The 21,092-nt window shown below is 42.0% G+C and overlaps 1 protein-coding gene across 1 annotated transcript in view; it reads left to right on the top strand.

Moving 5' to 3' along the window:
- Positions 1-21,092, top strand: part of ATP6V0A2 (ATPase H+ transporting V0 subunit a2) — a 417,607-nt gene that overhangs the window by 34,447 nt on the left and 362,068 nt on the right. The window lies entirely within an intron of this gene.

The following is a 21,092-nucleotide window of genomic DNA, read 5'->3' as shown; positions in this document are numbered from 1 at the left end:
GAGCTTGCAGTTATGCGCGCGGGCGAGCGCTTATGAGCAGAGGCGCCATCTGGCTTTCCTCTCGCTCTCCAGCGTGCGCCTCTCTCTCCCTCTGTTTTGCTTGCGCTTCAGCTCCCTCCCCCTCCCCCTCCCTCACCACAGGCTGCATGCCGAGACATCAAGGATAAGCGTCGCACGCGAGCGGTTTGTCTTTCCACCTCGCAATTAAAACGCTAAATTCCTTCCCGAAAACATGCGTGCCTTTTTGCTTACATAGCTGCGTCTGTGTGCATATCTAGGTGAGTTTCATTTTACTTGTTAATATTGATTTTTTTTAATCAAAACAAAAATTGCCAGCAGCAAGATAAAATCCATACATTGCCGCACACTTATTTATACAATGTGTAGTATTTAACAAGTTAAAAGCGCCCCCAATCTGTAAACATGAGTTCCTTTTTAGCTTTCCAATGTATTAATGTGGACCACTTTTACTTTGGCGCCTGGGCCTTTCTACTGACCCTGAGTGACTGTGTTCCCTATGTAATGCTGGCTTTATACATTCACAGACAATCTCCCTTCATTAACATCCACACGCAGAGGGTCTTTTCAACCGCAAACTTATTAACCCCTTCGGTGCCCGCCCCTTTCCCCCCCTGTGCCGGCCGTTACATTAGCGGGCGGGGTTTGTGACAAGCTGGACTCGTCATGGGCACAGCGCCACCGCGGCCCATGACGAGTCCAGCTCGTCACGGGCACCGAAGAGGTTAACAGGGGGCTGTCTTCAAACCAAAGTGTGGTGAGTTGGCGCCTGGGCTGTCCTCAAACCCGGAGTGAGGGGATGGTGCCTGCATTTCTCCCTAACTAACAATAACTTACAAAAAAAAAAAAAAAATATATATATATATAATATACACTCACAGCCACTTCTATTGGACCCCATCCTCTCTTCTCACACCTATTACAAAAGCTGAGGTGTGGGCTTTCATCCTTTGAAGGCGATCTCCTCGACATTGCCTTGCTCCCCCCGAAACCCTACGTCTCTCACGTTATGAACACATGAGGGGGCAAGTAATAGTGGCTCCTCTGGATACTCACGTGCAGGGTCTACTATGCACGGCAGTTTGGCCTCCCCCAGAGCCTTCCTCGCTCCTCTGCCGGAGCTCTTCTTGCCTCCGCCTACTCCGGGCTTCTTGTTTTTCTTCACCATTTCCCAGGTGTCACAGACTCCATCCCGCCTCTTGCTCGGGCCGAAGTGCACCTTCTAACCGCCACGAGACTGTGCGCAAGACCAGTCAGAAGCAGCGCGAGGCCAGTTACCAGGGCGATCCCAAACCCTAGGGAGCTGTGCGGGCGCAGTGCCGCAACCTGTCGCGTCACTCCAAGCTCGTCCAAGGGTCCACTGTTCGTGCGCACACACCACGCACGGTGTTCATTAGCCTCTATGCCACGTCTAGTTGTTGCTTGTGACGTCATGGCGAACGGAGTATAGGGTAGCTTGACCAACAGCAGCTTAAGGTTTTCGTCACGTTCACTCATGCTTCTGCCGTCCCTTTTCTATTTTCACCATTTTTCAGCCTTCTCCTCGCGTGTGTTTTCAGAAGCTGTCTTCAGGTTGACAGCGGGGTTCTACGCCATTGGCTAGGAGTGCCTGCTTTATCGGACCAATCGCAATACGTCCTTAAGAAGGGCGTGTTTGAATTGTTCAGCTTTCTAACATAGAGTGAAAAGACGAACGCTACGTATGTTTAGAGCAGCTGTGGACAGGCCAGCAAGTTAATACAAGCATTGGCAATGCCAATTGGTCTCGCCATTAGGATCTTATATGTATTTAGCTATGCAGCACATTAGCGTGGGTGCTGAATCACTTTCACACTAGACGTCAGGGTAAGTGCGTATCAATAAGAAAGGCGCTTTTTGAGGCAGCAGAAGCCCTCCGCAGACATCAGCTAAAATGCTGAGTGTCGCGCTCCCCCTCTGCGAATGTGCTGCATAGCTAAATACATATAAGATCCCAATAGCTAGACCGATTGGCATTGCCAATGCTTGTTGTTGAAAGGTGTTGGATTTATTCATCTCTATTAGAATATAGTAGTCCCCAAGGTTTTGTTTTGCTGATGCTAGTGAGCCTACCACTGGCTCTATTCCAAAATTCCACTCCCTTGCATTGGTTGCATTTTCTAGTGCTGCCTGTAGGCCCGCTGCCAGTTGAGAACGTTTTCTTCTTCTGATTTGCCGTCAAGGCAATAATCCTTCCCCCTTAATGTTGCCTTGAAAGCCTGCCAGATGGTAAACATTGAATCTGTTGCACTATTTATAGAAAAAAATCTAGAATAAACTGCTTTACAACTATTGCTTTATGTTGATGTTGGTCATGTTTGTATTGCTCTAAAATCCTTTACAATCTTAAATGCAGATAGTCAATTCTGTACATGAATACATTTTCTCTTTATATCCTTATGTTTTTATCAGTTAACCTGAGCGTTCCTCCGGTATTCTCAGTGTTTACTATTCTAATTTTCCTCACTGTTCTCTTGCATAATAAGCCGGTTGATGCGTATGGGCTGTAAAATCCAAGATATCCAATCTCTCAGGGACCTTTTTTTTTTTTTTTTGGGACCTTGAAGAAAAATTTGCACTCATTCACGAAACGTTTCTAAATTTGGAGTGATTGTGTCTAATGAATGGTTGTTGCTCCAATGCTAACATAGTTTATCAGCATTACAGGTGCTAACATAAATATTTAGGATCTACTCTGCTAGCAAATGGTCCTATGGCTCTCTTTGAAAATCTTTTTGATTGCATTAGTTTCTATGTAAATTCCAAACAGTCTTTTTGATTCAGGAGTTACTTTACTAAAAGTGGCATTAGTAACTAATGCGTGCATTGTGCCATTGTTAAACCTACAGTAGTTTTGTATGGGCATTAACAAAATGAATAACATTTGCAGAATTAAAATGTGTACTTTGCTGTATTCAAAGCCAGAGAGGCAATTCTATTACGAGATCTCTCTTTTGTGAAGATTGAATAGGATATTATTGTAAATTGAGTGAACCTGTATATTCCGCAGTCCCCCTTTTTGTTTCATTACTGTGTTGTAAAATCTCATTCCAAATGATGAAGTCTCTAGGAAAACAAAAATGTGTCTAGGAAACAATGTGTCTGATCCTTGAATTTTGCCTACCCTCATTTACCAACACTGATTATAAAGGTATTTTCTTATTCCAATCCTTGAACCTTTTTCAGTATATTGATCTAAAAGGTGAATAATTAATTTTGTATCTAGAAAGAGACAAATGGAAGCATGGGACTGAAAATCTGTGAGCATGTTATTTATACTGTTCCTATCCCAGTTGCTGGTGACTTGTCATGGAGATGAGGTGTAATCTTGGTTTAACTAGAGGGTGTGTGGCAGTTGGGTAGTCTTTTTTGGGCCTAGGGTTAAATGCTCCAATTTTCTCAATAGACAGCAACTTGCAGTGGGGTGTCTTGAGGCTTGTTCGACACACACCTATTGACTCAATCCTTCCTTTTTAGGTCTCGCTGGCGTTGCAGCGCGAAGCGCTGCCGCCAACGAGAACTATTGTTATCGTGATGCCTCTCAAGGGAGACAGACCAGGGCATGCGCAGCGATCGGGGTCTGTGGACGCGCTTCTGAGAAGCGCAGACGCACACGCCCCCAAGCGCGCGCGCGCCACGCTCCGCCGACCGCCGGGCTTGTTTTATAAGTGCCATGTATGACTTTGGACGTTTCAGCGTGTTTTGGGCTTCTCTCGTTAGGACTTGAAGCTTGCTGCAGAATTTTTCTTTAATGGAGATAGTCCTTGTTTTGTGACTCGGAGCCGGTGCCACTAGTTGTGTTGCAGCCTGTCAAGCGCGCAGATGGTCCAAGTCCTGCGAGCGATCGTCGCGACCCCGCGCTTCCCCGCCCCCTTTCGAGGTAAGAGGAACCGTGAAGGGGCATGACGGGTCCTTCCCGGGGCTGTGCTGCTACCACCTGCGCGCTAGCTGCTGCACTACTCTTTCTCTACTGGCCGTGGGATGGACAAGGTACAAAAAGCTGCGACATGAAGGAACTGCTCATAGGTAGCAGGGTTGAGTCAGTCCCTACATTACTTTCTAGCAGGCTTATTAGGGTCACCCATGAAGCAGTGTGCTTCATGTTTCTATTTATTTTTAAAAGTGGACAAATACAGATATATGGCTTATTTGAAGTGACAGCATACGAAGTTTAAAACAGGGTGACATCTCCTTAAATAACTCCATACCTCGAAATTTGTTTGTGGTATTAAACTATTATTTTACCATATTGTTGTTTTGTATTGTTGTATTATATTTGTCCTTGTAAAACTAGACAGACGACAAAGTATGAGTGCACATTTATAGTTAAATTTAGAAATATACATTGTACAACTTACTTTGTACACAAGACTCAACAATAACTACAGATAAATACTGATAAGATGGCCCAAAAGACATTTGACTACATAGAGAGAGAACTGTTAAAAAATCGGGAGCCCTCATCATAACTTTATCCATTGTCAATAGTTTGTTTTACCTTAAATGGTAAAGTTATCACACTACTTTAAACTTTCTCTTGGTCTGTATCAGAGCAGCAGAAAGCTATGCACATTATCAATACAAAGAAATATGACAGGTATCAGTTGTGCAATCCAACCTTCTCCATAAATAGTTTTCAGGTATTCTTCATAAAATCACAGATCTTAGTTCTGTTCTCAACGGTATTACAGTAACCTCTCAGGGAGCACATTCTTCATGTGGATACAGTTGTGAATGTGGAATCGTCTTTCAGTCAGCTTGTCTTATCATTACGGACTTGCCTGAGATAAATTAAATTACATTTTGACCTACCAGGATGTGTATGTTGAATGTGTAAGTGTCATGGACTGGTGTAAGCGCAGGTCTTTGAGCCACGTTTTGCTAGCTGTTGATAGATCTGCTGCCCCCCCCCACACCACCTGCTGTTCCGATTTGTCCTGTGTAGGGTGCATCACACAGTTGAGGTCCCTGCCAATTATAACTGGGTTGTCTGAAATCCGAACTGGATCATTGGGATGGGGAACTTTTCTTGCCCCATGTTTGGTTGTAAATTGTTGCTATAGTCCTAGGCTGGCCCACCCATTCTCCCACCACGACCAGGTCGCCTGCCTCTTTTGTCTATTTTGACCATCTTTTCCCCAAATTTGTGTGTGTAATGCAATAGTACGGCACCTCTAGATTTCTTGGTGGGGGCAGCTGCATAATATTATGTACGGAAGCACGTAGAGAGTAGTTGGTGCAGGTCTTAGCAGATGAGTCTCTTGTAAGAGACATGTATCTGCTCCCAGTCTCATAAGCTTCCCTAGGATGCTCCAACGTTGTATGGCACTATATTCAATTGTGTGTTTCCACCCATCACATGTGCCAAGGTGTGGGGAAGTTCTGCACAGGGTATTCAACACGAGAAACAAAGGCAACAGAACTTATTAATAGTGCCTCTAAACTAATATGAACTATTTGCAGATCTTTCAGTGGGTGGAAATGGCTTGTAGGCGGTCCCTGTAGTACGCCGCTTCTCTCGCCCTGCCCTGACGGCACCACTTCAAACGAGCGAGAGGTATGGTCGCCATGAAGCAGCCCTGAAGCATGCTCAGACCTCGGGTTTGTTGATTCACTAACCTGTTCGTGGGAACAGGGCTATGGCGAGTTCTGGAGACCAGTGTCCTGCAGAAATTGAATACTGGTGACGTGACACAGCGAGATTTGGCGGATCTCAACTGACTATCGGGCTTTCTGGGCGGTTCATCTGATTGCTTAAACTCGCAACGAAGTTTATAATCCCTGGTGCCCTTCTCCCCAAAGCAGAAATGCGCTCTTAGGGTTCCATAACTCACCGAAATAAGCATAGTATTTGTTTGATAAGGGAGGGGACTCTTTTGTGGTTCTTGCCATTTTTGGAATTTTGCGATGATTATGAAGTTAAAATCATTTAAAGGAGGCATTTATGCAAACAAGGTGACTTCCACTAGGAAGTGTGCACGATTGGCAGGGGTGGCTTGAGAGACTCCAGTATGAACTGACCAAGCAGCATTAAGGCGAAAGTGGCAGTGAATTCTCATGATGGGCTGCTGGTGAGCAGGTCAGTGTCTGAGATAGCAGTATCTGAGCTGGCATTACGAGACTATGCTGCTCAGCAACCAGAAATAATTGGACCCCAAATGGCTGGGTCAGATACCGGCAAGACTAGAGGCTCACAATTCGGTAAAGTGTAAAAATGCAGCACTTGTGAGAGAGGAGCAGCCTCCTGCGCGTGACGTAGAGGATGAGGCAACTTAAAACAGAAAGGTTGATCTAAAACTTCATGAGAGACGTGAATGTCCTCCATCCCTGGCCCCAGTAAGAGCCCAACGGGGCTGGATGGGTTGCAAAATCAAACTGGAACACATTATGAACAGCAGGACTATGGAGTTCTTAATCTTTTTTCACAATAAGCCATGTACCCTGAGTAATACATCTGCGCCGAGCTCGGTGTCCGGACTGGAGTCAACACCCCCTATTCCCTCAAGTCCTTACACTTCACCAGGGCAAGCTGCATTAGATATTCTGATCCCCAGCAGGAATGAGGCTTTGACTCCGGCAGTGGAACTAATACATTCGAGTCTTAGGGGGAATACCACATCAACTGAAGGTCTGAAAGTAACTGATTTTCCTGTTGCTTTCCAAGGGGTCTTATGTGAAATCCTTGATGAGGTAAAATCAATGAAAAACTGTAACAAGTAATTGCTAAGCAGGTCACAGAACGCTTGTCCAGCCTTGAGGGGAAAATATCACAAGCACTCAATACAATGGAAGAGATGCAGCAGTGTATCTCTGATTGTGAGGATAAACTGACCCTGTCCTCCGGGACAATGCAGCACTTCTGGAAACAGCTAGGGGTATTAAGGATCAAGCAGGAGGACTAAGAAAATCACTCAAGAAGGTCTAATCTTAGAATCATAGGTATTCCGGAACATTAGGACGATGAGAGTCTGATCACATATGTGAATAATTTTATTAAGGAATACGTCCTCTCTGACTACTCGCAGGACTTAACTGTGCATGCGCATCTCGTGCCTGGTCAAGCTTTGGCCAAATCTAAATATCCTCACATGTTATTAATACATTTTGCTGACTTTCGGGTTAAAGAGAAGGTTCTTAGAAAGGTAATTCAGGAGAAAGCAATAAATATGAACAATGAGTATTCAATCCTATTTTTCTCAGGCATGACTGTGGAATCTAAGTCCCAACCCCTTTTTTTTCTCAGGAGTGGCAGTGTGGGTGGTGGTTTGGCGGGGGGGAGCGAGAAAGCATGGCACAAAACCATGGTGCCAGATGAGCGAAGGTTGGGTCTCACAGGTCACAGGGTAGGGGGGCATAGAGGTTATGGGAATTGAGGAGGTGGCACTGGAAAAATGGTCGTTTTATGGCTCAGGTTGATGCTTTGTTACAGGAAGTGGTAAAATCTCTTTATATTGCACGGTGAGAGTGGCTCGATTTTTTTAGGGTAATCTCTTGTAATATAAATGGACTAGGCAATAGACAAAAGTATATGGCTGCAGTTAGTTGGTTAAAATTATGTAGCTCGAGCGTTCTCTTTTGGCAAGAAACCCGCTTGTGATCAAATACTCCTAAACTGTCCATTGCCTAGTGGCGTTCCTTTGCATTTTTTTCACCGGTGGGGTTTCATGTAGTGGGGTCGTTATTTTCTTTTCTAGATCATTTAATTGGGTTATCAAGAGTATTAGAAAGAATACCCACACAATGGCTGAGGTTGGTTGCGCGTTTAGATTCCCAGTCTATTAATCTTATTAATTATTACTGCCCAATAGAGCATGAGATGCACCCTCTTAAACAAATGTATTCAACTTTGATGGGTGCAAGGGGGCTAATCATTTTGGGAGGGCGATTTTAATCTACTGCAGAAGCCCCTCAGCTTGATGCGTCGTGTATAGATAAGAAACAACCAAAATATAAATCTTGTTCTATGGTGGTTCGACTTAAAGAAGATTATGGCTTGTTAGATCTATGGTTCACTGAGGATCTTGACGGTAGACTTTATCCTTGTTATTCTAAAAGATTTAAGTCCTCATCTCGGATTTATTTTTTATTTTTCTTAATTTTCCACAGTTTAACAGATTTGTTTCACAAATTATAGGAAATCGCTTCTTGGGCCATTTTGTGGCATCCTTTCAATTGAAAATGAGATCAGTTAATACAAGAAGTACTAGATAGTGCTTTGATAGGTCCCTCTTAGTACGCAATAATTGGAAAATCAATGTTCGTATTTTTATTGGGGAATTTTATAGGCTCAATGTGAATTTGGAACAATTAGCAAGTAAATGGGAAGCATTCAAGGCTTGCTTTGGAGGCCAGCTCATTGCGTTTAAAGCAAACTCTATCAAGATTTGTTGTGCCTTGTTTAAGGGAATGCAGGCCAATATACAGCGCAAGATCAAGGACTGTTTGCATCTATCTTCTCTGTTCCTAGTAAATCTGTAGAACTGCCTGTAAGTAATTTTCAGAATTTCTTCTTGAATGAGGAAATAGTGAAGGAGAAGGCTGCCTCCAGCAACCTTACAAGGAAAGTAAGCATGCGGGTCAGATTGTGGCCTGGCCAGTAAAATCTAGGGCCAGTGCTAATCGAATATCAGAGATGATAGATTCCGGCACCAGTTGAATCACTGCTAGTAGTGAAGATCCAGAAAATATTATTTAAGGGTTATGCCCCCTCTTTATTGGGCACCATCTGAGGTAGCAGAGGATACTATTGCAATTTTTCTCAATTCAATTCCATTTCCCTAGCTACCTAATGAGCAGCAGGAAAGGTTACTAAATCCAGTTTTAGAAACAGAATTTAGGATGGCTTTGGCCAACGCTAATGCAGCAGGACTGGACGGCATTCCCATCGAGTTTTATAAAGAATTTGCAGCTTTTCCCCCAAGATATATGGATCAAACATTTTAATGAGATAATTGCAGGTGGGCCTAGCTCTCCTTCATTTACTTAATCCACTGTAATAAGCTTTTTGAAAAAAGATAAATCGTCTCTCAATCCTAATTCGTATAGGCCTATTAGTTTGTTGAATGCAAACTATAAACGTTGAATGACTATCTTAACCAATCGTCTGGTTCCTGTTGTCCAGAAATTAATTCATGGTGATAAAAATGGCTTTCTTCCTAATAGGTCTGTGGGAGTTGACACTAAATATTTGATTCAGGCCATATACTATCTCTTGGTCAATAGCACCAAAGCTGCCTTAATTATGGTCGACCCAGAAAAAGCTTTTGACCTAGTTAGTTGGTCGGCTATATTTGAGATTTTGAGGAGGTTCGGTTTTCCTGTCAAATTTATAACTCTTCTTAAGAATCTCTATGTAGGAGCAGTAGCTACGATTAGTATCAACTCAAGTAATGTAGGGTAAGTTTACATTTTCATGTGAAACGCTTCTTTCACCTGTTTTATTTACTTTTTTAATTGAACTGTTGGCCGTTCTTTTACGAAATGGCAATTCTATTTTACCTCCAGCTTCTGGTATGTCCAAACTAAAACACTTTGCAGATTATATTATTCTATATTTGGATACAGATCGAGGTAATATTGAAAAAACGTTTGATAGGTTTAACGAGTTTGTTAATCAGGGGCTACAATATTAATTACAACAAATCAGAAATTTCGTTGTTTAATGCTTTCGTTGAGGACCTTCCTATTGTACTTAGTGAGCAGTGGGAGCCCACTATTCCTATTGGATATCTTGGTGTCTTTGTCACCTCCAACATTCTTGATGTGTACGGGATAAATTAATATGAATGGTCGGAAAAGTTAAGAGAATTTAGAAATTCTGGAGGTTTATGCCCCTGTCAATTCTAGGCTGATTTGCCCTAATTAAAATGTTGATTCAGCCTCTGTTTTTGTATACTAATGTACTTATTCGACTTAGTAAAAAGTTTTTTAAGTAATTGGACAGTCTAATTAGGAGATTTATATGGCAACAACAGCACCCATGTGTTGATTTGTCAGCTATCCAATTAGCAAAGACCAGGGCAAGCTGGCCCTACCCGATTTTTATCGAAACTATCCGGCAGCCTTTGTCGATTATCATGCACATTTATATGCTGATTCATTCTCAACATATGAATTTTTTTAAGATTGATGGTGCAGGAGGTAGGTTTGCAGCTCTCTGCTTTTCGGAAATTATGGCAATGCCCCAAGAAAACAAGATACATAATACTAAAAGAAATAATTCTGCATAAAAATGAATTTGAGTTAAAATATAAGATTTTTGATGGTCATTATTTTTTCTCTTTACAGGATTGTAAGATTACCTAAAAGGGTGGAGCCAGGCTTATTAGTAGCACTTTTTGGGGGTATTGACTAACAATGAAGCTTTCACGTGATTAGAACAAAAGTTAATTTTCATGGTAGCTTTGATTGCTAGATCACTCATTTTACAGTGCCGGAAATCTTCCAGATGCCCTGGTTTTGGCCAGTGGCAATCCAAAATGAGTAGGATATGACAGCTAGAATATATGTATCCAAAGAGAATGAACCAAAGTGATGTATTTGAGCAGCTGTGGGGCTATTTCCCGCTGTGTACAGTGGGGGATATTGAGTTATGAGCACAGCCGGAATATGTATTTGTCTGTATTGAGATTCTATCTTTGAAAGCTGCTTCAAGCAATTTATTGTGTATGTATTGCTCTTTTGGACTCTTTAAGCATTTTTGTACATTGTATATTGCACTTTGTCAAAATGTTTATGCACTATGGTGATTACATTTTGATTATTTGGTTAAAGCTTTCCCTTATTTGAGCAGGTTTAAATTGTACACTTAACAGTTCTGCGGCTTTATCGCGCTTGTTCACTTTGCATTTAAAAAATGTACGAGCAGCAGATGAATATATATTTTTGGAGTGAATGTGTGTAGTGTGCTAAATCCCTTGGAAAGGTCCTGCCCTTCGTAATGAATATATTAAAAAAGACTCAAAGTGTGGATTGTGTCAACAATTGCTTGGCACGCACCTCATGGGTGAAGTGTTGCCACACATGCACACCATGGTGCCTTACTAATGCAAAACTCATTAATAAAAGTAGTGCTTACAGACTAACCAACGCGATCGGCATCGGAGCATGTGAATCCAAATCCCGGCTTCTCTTTCATTTTCTAGACTATTTGACTCCCTCTTCTGCATCTTGGTTATCCCCCAAACACTGGGATGCAATGAAGTTTACCAAGGGGGCGGGGTACATGGGGGCTTCGGGGGTAAGTGAAAATATATTCATTGCCTAGTTGTCAAAGGCTGCCCGGTGCTATTAGTTAAAAGTGTGCAGATTTCATTAAGATAGTAAGAGTACTTTACTCGCATCTATGAGAAAATAGACATTAACTAAACAAAATGGGATAGTTTTCAACAGATTTTAACACAAAAACATTACTGAGTGCGAATTCCACATCGGTGATTCGCACACCTTTCTAGAATAAAAAACAAAAACAAATAACCATAACAAGTTAAGCACAGATATTTACATCTGTGCTTTATACATTATTTGGATCAAATATAGCAGGGAAAGTTTACATATTTGCATGTTCTTTATATTTGCATTATTCTTTTATCTTGTTTGCCATTACTGTTAAAATGTCAAATATTTTAGCACCTCCACATTTTTTGTCTTCTGCTGGGGAACCTAAGATGGAATGGGATTTATGGTATCCCATGTTTCTAGCCTACGTGGAAGTGTTAGAGGAGAATGGTTGCTCCCCTAAAAGGAAATTAGACCTGCTAAGGCATTGCTTAGGGGGTCAAGGGATTAAAGAATTTGATAATTTGCCTCCTCTCGGAAGCACAGATGGAGTAAATGTGTTTGAAGTCACTGTTAAAACAAGCATTTGCAATGCAATAGGTCTCGCATTTATAGGAGTTTGAGCTATTGGCATTGTAAATGACAATGCTTTTTATTTAAGTTTGGTTTTTTTAAAACATAAATAAAAGGCACAGTCATTTATAATGCCAATAGCTCAAACTCGTATAACTGCGAGACCTATTGCCTTGCAAATGCTTGTTTTATTAGCCAGTACTTTAATATACCAGTTTCACATAGCCTCACCCATTTCCATATGTATTAAAGCATCAAACCACTGGTTAACACTGTTGTATATCTGCATTAAGTCTCCAATAATCAACATAACCACATTGTCATTAATATGCATCCTTTTGTGCTGGTGTGAAGATGACTCTCTCTCAAAACCAATATTCTAAAGTCCAGGTCTTACCCTAGAGAACAAGATTTTCTATATTTGAAACGAAATGTGATTACTTGTACCACCTACCTATTCTTTACGGTTGGGTCTGAAACACAATATGGTTGCTACATGTCTTGAAATATTTGAATACGATCCAGTCACTTGCACTCATGGCTCAAATTATTTTACATTTCTAAGCATGTTAAACATCCATAATTAGGATAAACTAATTTGTTAGGATATAACAGTCATTGATTTTACATTATCTATTAGACTTTTTAAAAACATTTTATAAATCTTTATATTCAACAATCATCGACATATAGTCATACAAAACAATCAATATCATTATAGGCTTGACGGAGTAGTACAATCATCATTTACAGTATGCACCGTAGGGATAAATCATGGTGTGAGTAGGTCATCTAATTCAACACTAAAAGGGGGAGGGTATATGTCTCCACGATATGAGTTCCATGCACTCCATATTCGGGACCATTTTTTAGAACAGCCACGGGCCGTATATACTGTCTTTTCCCGGTACATGTACCAGTCTAGGTTTATTTCCCATGTCCCTACTGTGGGTGGTGCCGCCGCTCCCCAGGCCTGAGCAATATTTCTTTTTGCTCTCATAAACCCCAGAGTGGCCCACTGTTTTTGGTGTGCATTTAAATCAGTAGGTTCCCATATGTTCAGGAGACCTCAACGTGCTTCCGGGCGAATAACCATTTCAAACACTGCACTTATTACCCTGTGTATTTCCCTCCAATATGGTTGGATATGCTCACATGCCCATATGATGTGCATAAAGGTGCCTGGCTGTCCACATCTTCTACGACATTCCCCGTCGCTCACTCTACCCATCTGCACCAAGCGGGGTCCTGTAATATATGTCCTATGCAGGATTTTGAGCTGCACTAGCCTAAGTCGTGCTGTGATAGCTACTACTCTGGGAGAAGACACTGCGCCCCGCCATTCCTCATCGTCCATTTCTATACCCTCTGCCACCCATTTGTTTCGTAAACCTAGAAGGGGGTCATCCATATTGTATATTCTTTTTTTTTTATATAAGGGAGATAGTTTTCTCGGGGAGGTTGCCATCTAATAACCTATCCTCTAGTGGGGAGGACTCCGGAGGGGAGGAACCCTTTGGAAGGAGTGAGTATAATGCGTGACAAACTTGGGCATAGCGAAAATGTTCAGTGTCTGCTAGCTCGTGTTGGCGTTGAAGAGCCACGAATGTTTTAACACCTCCCTTTTCCCACAGGTCAGCAATCCAGGAAATGCCGATCAGGTCCCATTTATCAAATCCCTTTGACTTCCACAAACTACCCAGCCGCTCAGAGTCCCACAAGGGGGTTGCCAGTGTCCGTCTATTCCCCCATCCGAGGGATCTGTTAGCTGCATGCCACACCTTTACTGAATAACCAGTGGGGCCTGTTAGGTGAAATCTGGTCGGTTTCGAGTAAAGTTCTCTATTGTAGCTCCCTTCCGGGAGAAGCCACCTATCCATGCGAAGTCGAGGGTCTTCAGGGTTATCGTATGTGCCATGATTGATAGACGCCAGGTGTGCGGCCCAATAATACTTCTTTATATCAGGGAGGCTAATGCCTCCGTCATACCAGTTTAAGGTGAGTTTACCAAGGGCGATACGTGGCGCTCCATTCCACAAGAAGTCTCTCTGGAGACTTTCAATTTCTTTAAAGTATGTCATTGGGACTGGATCAGGTGTGTTTTGCAAGACATAGAGGAAACGGGGTAGGGACATCATTTTAATAAGGGTAGCCTTGCCCAGGAGGGAGAGGGGAAGCGATTTCCAGCTGGCTATATCTCGCTTCAGTCTGACTCAATCCTTCTTGATAGCTCCTAAGTCAGGATCCTCAATTGCAAGAATGTATTCACCATGCACCATCTTTACTAAAAGACCACAACCTGTAGCCTTCGTTAAAAATGAAATCCACGTCAATTCAATACAGCCGTAAATCCTGGGGGCTTTGCATAAATCTTCATTGCACGTCTAAATTTCACTCATGCTTTTTTACAATGGGTTTTTAGGACCAGTCAGTTGAAACCTACAATTTGGCCTTCTGTAGCTAAATTATTGATTTACAGATGCCTCACACTCCTAAAATTCGGAGTCAAAAACTTGTGAATCTCTGACTGTTGGAGCTAGCAAACTACCAGTGACTCTAGAATTCATGTCAGTAGTGGTGCTGTGGTGGTAATCTGGCATTTCAGTCAATTCAATGCTTACTGCTTGATGATCTGTACTCTGTCAGTGAGAGAAGTTTCCAACTGTGACCCATTCTCCAATGCTGTACCCAGTACTTGGTTTACAGTAGCTTTGGAGGCCGCAGTGGTTGGGTGTACAATATGGTCTCGATAATATGCTTTCACTTAATTATTAGACACGTGTTTCTGCTTTTTATTACCTGTGCAACTGTGCTAATATCAGATCTCTGTTCCTTTTGTTGCGAAAACTGACAGTCTTTTGATAGGACAGGGTCAAAGCTATATTCTTTCCCCCCCTCCTCTGCCATGAGGTCTCAGACCTTTAGCAGCCAGCGAGTTACAGCAGAGGGCGATGGGGCTGTAGCATCCTCTCTTACTTTGCCAGGTAAGCTGCAAATCCTATAACAAATAATGGCTTAACGCAGAATTGTTTTTTTTTAAATTGTTAAACCTCGAACACTCCTTGCACAGCTGTACAAGCTAAAAGTTGTTTAGCACCCACTGCATACAGTGCTGATCAATCTCCAAGGATGGTATAGGTGTTCTTACGGTAGTTTTCTTGCCTTATGTGGTGGGTTGTACTTTAATGATTGCTGCCTGACTGTTGTGAGAACTTTCTCAATTGGAGGGATACAATCCTCTTGTGTGTGATGTAAATGTGATTTGTACACAATTGGCATAGCTTGAACTTCATTGTACATAGTATATGTATCCTGACTGGCTTGGAATTATTTATATCACTAAGGTGTGTGCAAGTGTGCGGTTGCAGTCTTGTGTTTTTGCAAGGATTTCCAGCATCATTGGGATAATGAACCAGTACAAGACTTTTACTCTCTGCACATGATGCGGGAGATATATTTTCCTGAATTTCGTAAATCCCAATAATGCTTGCAATTTCTTTATAGAGTAGTTGGAGCTCTAATGTCCTATGTTTCTCTAGGAATCCAGGCAAGTCCCTTCCTTTCACTCGATAACTCGTATCACAGGAAAATCACATTCAGGAAACCTATTTTGCATTTTTTGAAATTTAGCTTGCATTCTGCCTGAGCAGGTGTTGGGGACTCTCCTGTCTACATGTTGATGGTGTTCATCTAAATATCAATCTGTGATCTCCTTGTCATTAATATAACCAATAACAGTCCAATCATCTTGAAATAAATTAACTGGGTTGAGAAGACCCCTCCCCATGCTATTTTTATACCCCTGAGGTAATCTCGCACATCCTTACTATGATCCCATGGAACTTGAATGAGGTTAAGTAATATGATTCAGGGGCTGTACTTAGGGTAAAAAAACATTGGTTTTGCATTTCTTGCATGTGAAGTTGGGTCATTAATCCAGTACTGTGTAAATTTTGTACAGCATATGCTTTACAAAGTTGGTACAAATTGGGATAGTCCAATCCGAATCTCCAAGATTTATCTGAATTCAAAACCAGTTATATCAAAGCATTCATAGTCTATGGACGGGGGAAGGCAAACTACAGGGAGATATTTGTGAGGAAATAGATATGCCTTTCAAGATATTGTTCTCCCATGTATTCTGGAGAAAGACGACAATAACTGGTGAGGGTCGAGGGGAAGATAGAGGGCCTTTCGGGTAGGGAGTTGGACAGGAACAATCAAGTAGCATGGAGAGTAGATGAATGATAGTAGCATGTGGGAAAACAAACCACTTATGTGGTTATGTTAAAATTAACTTTTCTGGGGGCGTCATTTACAGGTCAGCATGGCGGATGCTGTTTATATTCAAGCACCATCCTGCCTATGATGGAGCTTCCATAAGCAGTAAAGTACAAACTTCAGTGACGTTGCTCTCTACCAGCGGTCACAGTAGAAGAAATTCAGCTGGCAGTTAGGGTAAACAAAAACATTTGGCTAGTTGTCACAGCAGATTTGTGGGGTAAGATGATGTCATTGCCGCTTGCTGGACAGAAGGCCTCTATTACAGCAGTGTGCAACTGCTGACAGTGGTTGTGACGTACGGGCAGGTCGGTGGAGCTGGTTCCTGAGTAGATGCAGTGAGCGGCTGGTCTGGTGGCATCGGGCCCGTCATGAGTTCCTGCCACTGGGTTGGAGCTTGAGGTGCCTGGTTGAGCGATCAGACGTGGAGCTCCTGTGAGGACTCGCTGACAGACGTGGTTTACAGCCACCCTTTTCCTCTCTGATGCTTTGAGGGATGCCTGTGGCCAGTGTGCCAGAAGGAGACTAATGGGTCCTACATAGGTGAGGGGCAGTGTAGGAGATAGGGTCGCTGACCGGAGTAGCCCAAACAGGTGTGCAGCTGTCTCCAGTATCTGACTCAAGACTGAGTGTGTCTGTCTCGCACACTCCTTAAGTGGTCATGCAGGGCCTGACTTGGACAGATGGCTCGAATTATAAAGGACCAGTCTACAGTGAAGCTAGCACTAAATTCCTAAGATCAGGAGGATGGGTTGGCGTCACAAAGCGTCATGGATGCCTAATCCAAACTGTAAGTCCCAAATAATAGATGAGAAGGAAAGGTACTTGCGCAGAATCATAGAATCATGGTACAGTGAATGTGACTGGAACACTATGGAAGGCTTTTATTGTGAACATTGGAGGAGAAATCCTCAGCCTCATGACAGGGAAATCCCATTGCTAACAAGAAGTAGTGGCACAGCTTGAAACTCCTCTTCTCAAATTAGAAGCACAATATCAAGATTCACATAGCTCAGTCTTACTTCGTAATATTAAACTCAATAAAACTATATTACAGCAGTCACGAGCGAAGCTAAAGCAACATGGTTAGCCTCAAAGTCAAATCTACGAAAGGGGTAAATGAAGTTAGCAAAATATTTAATTGGTTATGTCAAAATTAAAAAAAGCAAGAACATATAGCACATATAATAAACAAAAATGGATCCTAGGTTGAAGGCAGTCAGGCTATAGCATGCAATTTTGCATTCTATTACTCCATTCAATACACATGCAATGAAGCGGTAACCCCAGATAACCATGCCAGTCTTATAAAGGCTCTCTTAGTGGGACATCTGATGCTTGAAGGGAGGGAATTCCTTGATGATATCATGGGAGAGGAACTCTAAAATGCAATCCTGCAAAACTTGTGGTGCAAATGTGTTACCGGACAAATTCTATAAACCTATCTAAACCAAAATAATAGATCTCCCTCTATGAAATGTTTGAGGGCCCTGTATGCAATTGGGAGTTTTTCACTTGACTTGTGGCTGGCTGAAATAGTGATATATAAATCAGGAAGACCCTCCATAAGATGCTTCGCCTTTTGTGCTACTTCCCTCCAAATGCTGAGGTGAAAATCCACACCAAACTATGGCCAGCCCATTAACAAAAGTGGTCTGATCATTGGTCTGACAGGGCCAATGTGATTTCATTTCATTCATTGCAGATGCCTGCACAATTCACTTGCTTTGGTGGGTAGGCTGGAGGGCCCTCTAGCAGTCCTTATATCAACTTCGAAAAACATTTGATTCAGTGGCTGGGGATATCTTTTTGTATTGCTAAGGAAAATTAATGTAGGTTCCACATGCTCCTTTTGGACAGAGTTTGGGTGGGCAGTAAGATATCGGAGCCCTTTCCTAAAGGCAGAGGCACTAGACGGGGCTGCTGTTTGCCCACTCTATTATTTACTATTGTTATAGACGCTCTAGCTGAACAGATCCGTGTAGAAGAACGTTTTAAAGGATTTAAATTGGCCCTGAGTGAGGCAGATCGAGTGTCTCTATATTTCTACAAGACGCAGAATTTTATGGTTTCAGGGTGCTCTAATTCGGTAACGTTTTTGATAAATATGTGTGTATTAATAACTGTGCTAAATCTACGATTTATCCAGTAGGCAGGAAACAAGATGGGTTAGGGCCTTCATGGTTGCCAAAGAGGAGTTTAAGTACTTAAGAGTTCATGTAAAGAAAGCAGGACCACCATGTGGCACAGAAGTGTCTAGTCACAAATAGATGAACTGCAGAGTGAAATTGGGTTCTTGCCCCCCACCCCTCTCCTTGTCATTGATGGGTAGAGTGGCTGTATTTAAGATAATTGATGTGTGCCCATTGCTGTATCAACTTCACAACTACCCATTTGAAATATTTCATACAGCTCTACACTGCTGCACAGCTTCATTAGGAATCAGAAAAACACAGGAAAAGCTCTGATGAAATGGTTTCAGTCCACCTCTGAGTGAAAGATCGCAGTGGCAAACACTATCTCATACTACAGAGCTGCACATCTAATCTTGGTTGAGTGGAATTATGAACACAGGCAGGCCATGCATTTGCAACTGAGAGGTGAACCGTGGTGGACAACCAAGCGCTGCACCTACTTTATAGGGTTAAGCCTAGGTCCACCCTCCCTCCCTCTACGCAGACTGTCTTTACCATATGGTACAATGCTCTCCCAGATCGAGTTTGGAGGAACAGGTTAACTGTGGAAACTCCTTTGTGGCAGGGGAGGGGTTTGGATCAGGGGTTGACCTTTTAGAGCTTTTAAGTGTGGAAAACCATTAGAATTTCCAAACTTGGGGATATGATGTCAGAAATGATGTTCATATCATTCTTAGATATTCAGGAGTAAATAAGCTCCATAAGAGTCAGTTCTTCCCATACTGACAGTTGTATCATGCAATAACCCTATATATCGAAAGGTTACTGGAGCTCCCAAAGTTTCACCTATTGGAAGTGCAGTTGTTTATGGAGGAACTGAATTCACACAAGATATCCCATGTGTACAGATCACTGGTCACTAATACCCCCAGACTCTTTCAAAAAGCTGAGACAGAAATGCAAGGAGGTTTGTGAAAGCTGATGGATAATGAGGCAGGAGACGTGAATGGGCCCGTACAAATCAGTAATTGCAGCACAATTTAGTATAATCGCGTTAATTATCTACATTGGGTTTATCTTACCCGCCCAGGGCTCTGGACATATGGCCATATTACCACACCTTTTTTTAGGTCACATCCTATGCGAAAGACATCTTTGGGTGTTTCAAAAAGTTTACCTGGGAATGCAGTCTGCCTGTTGCTTGCCATTGGCTTTGTGGTTTGTAATTCATGTAGTCTGGCTTTCCGTTTGCTGGCTTTATTTGTTTTAGGCTGTACAGCTAGAGTTCATACCTCCCCATGCCAAAACTGTGTTTACAGTATTTGTCCACAAACTCGTTTTCTGTAATACACATGCCTGTAAATCATGGCTTGATCTCGTTGCATTTGCGGGGCATTCAGAGACCTAGGTTAAAAGTCAAGCTGCGTCTTCGAGAGAGCCTGGTGTTTATTTTGCTTTCGAGTGACTTCAAAATGAGAGCGTTTACAGGAAAGAGGAATCCAGCGTACTTTCTCCATAGTCTGCTTGTGCCCATTTGCCCTTTAAATATTTTTTATATTAGACATAGCCATCTCAAAAGGTATCTCGTTCTTCAGCTGCACAAAACATTTGCCTTTCATTTGTGGGGCATGAAGTTCATTATTGGTATTGTCATGGTGGATTGAAGTATGAACGTTTCTCAAATCCTGTTTGAATACTATTACTTATAAAAAAAACATTTTGCACTGATTTAGTCTGATGAACTAGGTACTTGCTTTCTTTCACTTCAATTAACTTGTAAATAAATGCTTGCACGTTTTCAGTGGGGGGGCTTCATGCAAGGTTCAGGAGAGCGCTTGCAGACTGCACTTATTTAGTCTGATGTACTAAGATGAAACCGTTCTGCATTTTTGGAATTTTTGCAGAGACTTTTTCATATTTAACACGTTTTTTAAAAAAAAAAATCCTCTTTTTTGGCGAGTTCATTTAATTTGTGGAAACTGCCTTTTTAGGAACAAAGTACAAAACCGCATTTAAATCTCATATTCAGCCTAACATATAGTGAATTTGTGCAATTTACACTGTTTATGGCCCTTTCACTGTCAACCACAGAATAAGGTATTTTCACAGGAAAGAGCTAGCCACATTGTAACACAATTTAACAATGCTTGTTTTTCACTTTAATGTGTAAATCATATGTTTTATTTATGACATCTGTGGCAACTCCTTTTGGAGAGTTGGAGACTTTTAAATACACTTTTTTTAATGAAAGCTTTTGCGTTTATGTTAAGCTACCAATAATTATGTATTCCGTCTGCAACTGTGCCTTTTTCATAACACTTATATTACTGGCTATAAACGATTTCCTCATTTCTTCTTGCAGGCACTAGGGTCATTATTTAAATGGTGCCACAGGTGCAGTTGCACAGGGGCCAAAAGGTGTAGGAAACACACTGATCCCTAATTATTGCTTTATTTTGCTACTAAACAAGCAGTCATTAATGCTGTGCCAGAAGCTCCACGAAAATCAATGAACACTGATTAGTGCTATATTTTCCTACTAAACAAGCAGTCACAAGTGCAATTTTCTTTAAGACACTAGGGTCAAGATTTGAATCAGCAGGTGCAGTGGCACAGGGGCCAAAAGCTCTAGGAAACCTACTGAACACAGATTAGTGCTATATTTTACTACTAAACAGGCAATCACCAGTACACTTTCCTTGCAGGCACTAGGGTCATGATTTGAATGGTGCAGCAGGTGCCGAAAGGTCTAGGAAACTGACTGAACACCGAATATTGCTTTATTTTACT

The sequence above is a fragment of the Triturus cristatus genome, chromosome 11, assembly GCF_964204655.1.
Source record: "Triturus cristatus chromosome 11, aTriCri1.1, whole genome shotgun sequence".
NCBI lineage: Eukaryota > Metazoa > Chordata > Amphibia > Caudata > Salamandridae > Triturus > Triturus cristatus.
This window is presented reverse-complemented; position numbering and strand designations above follow the sequence as displayed.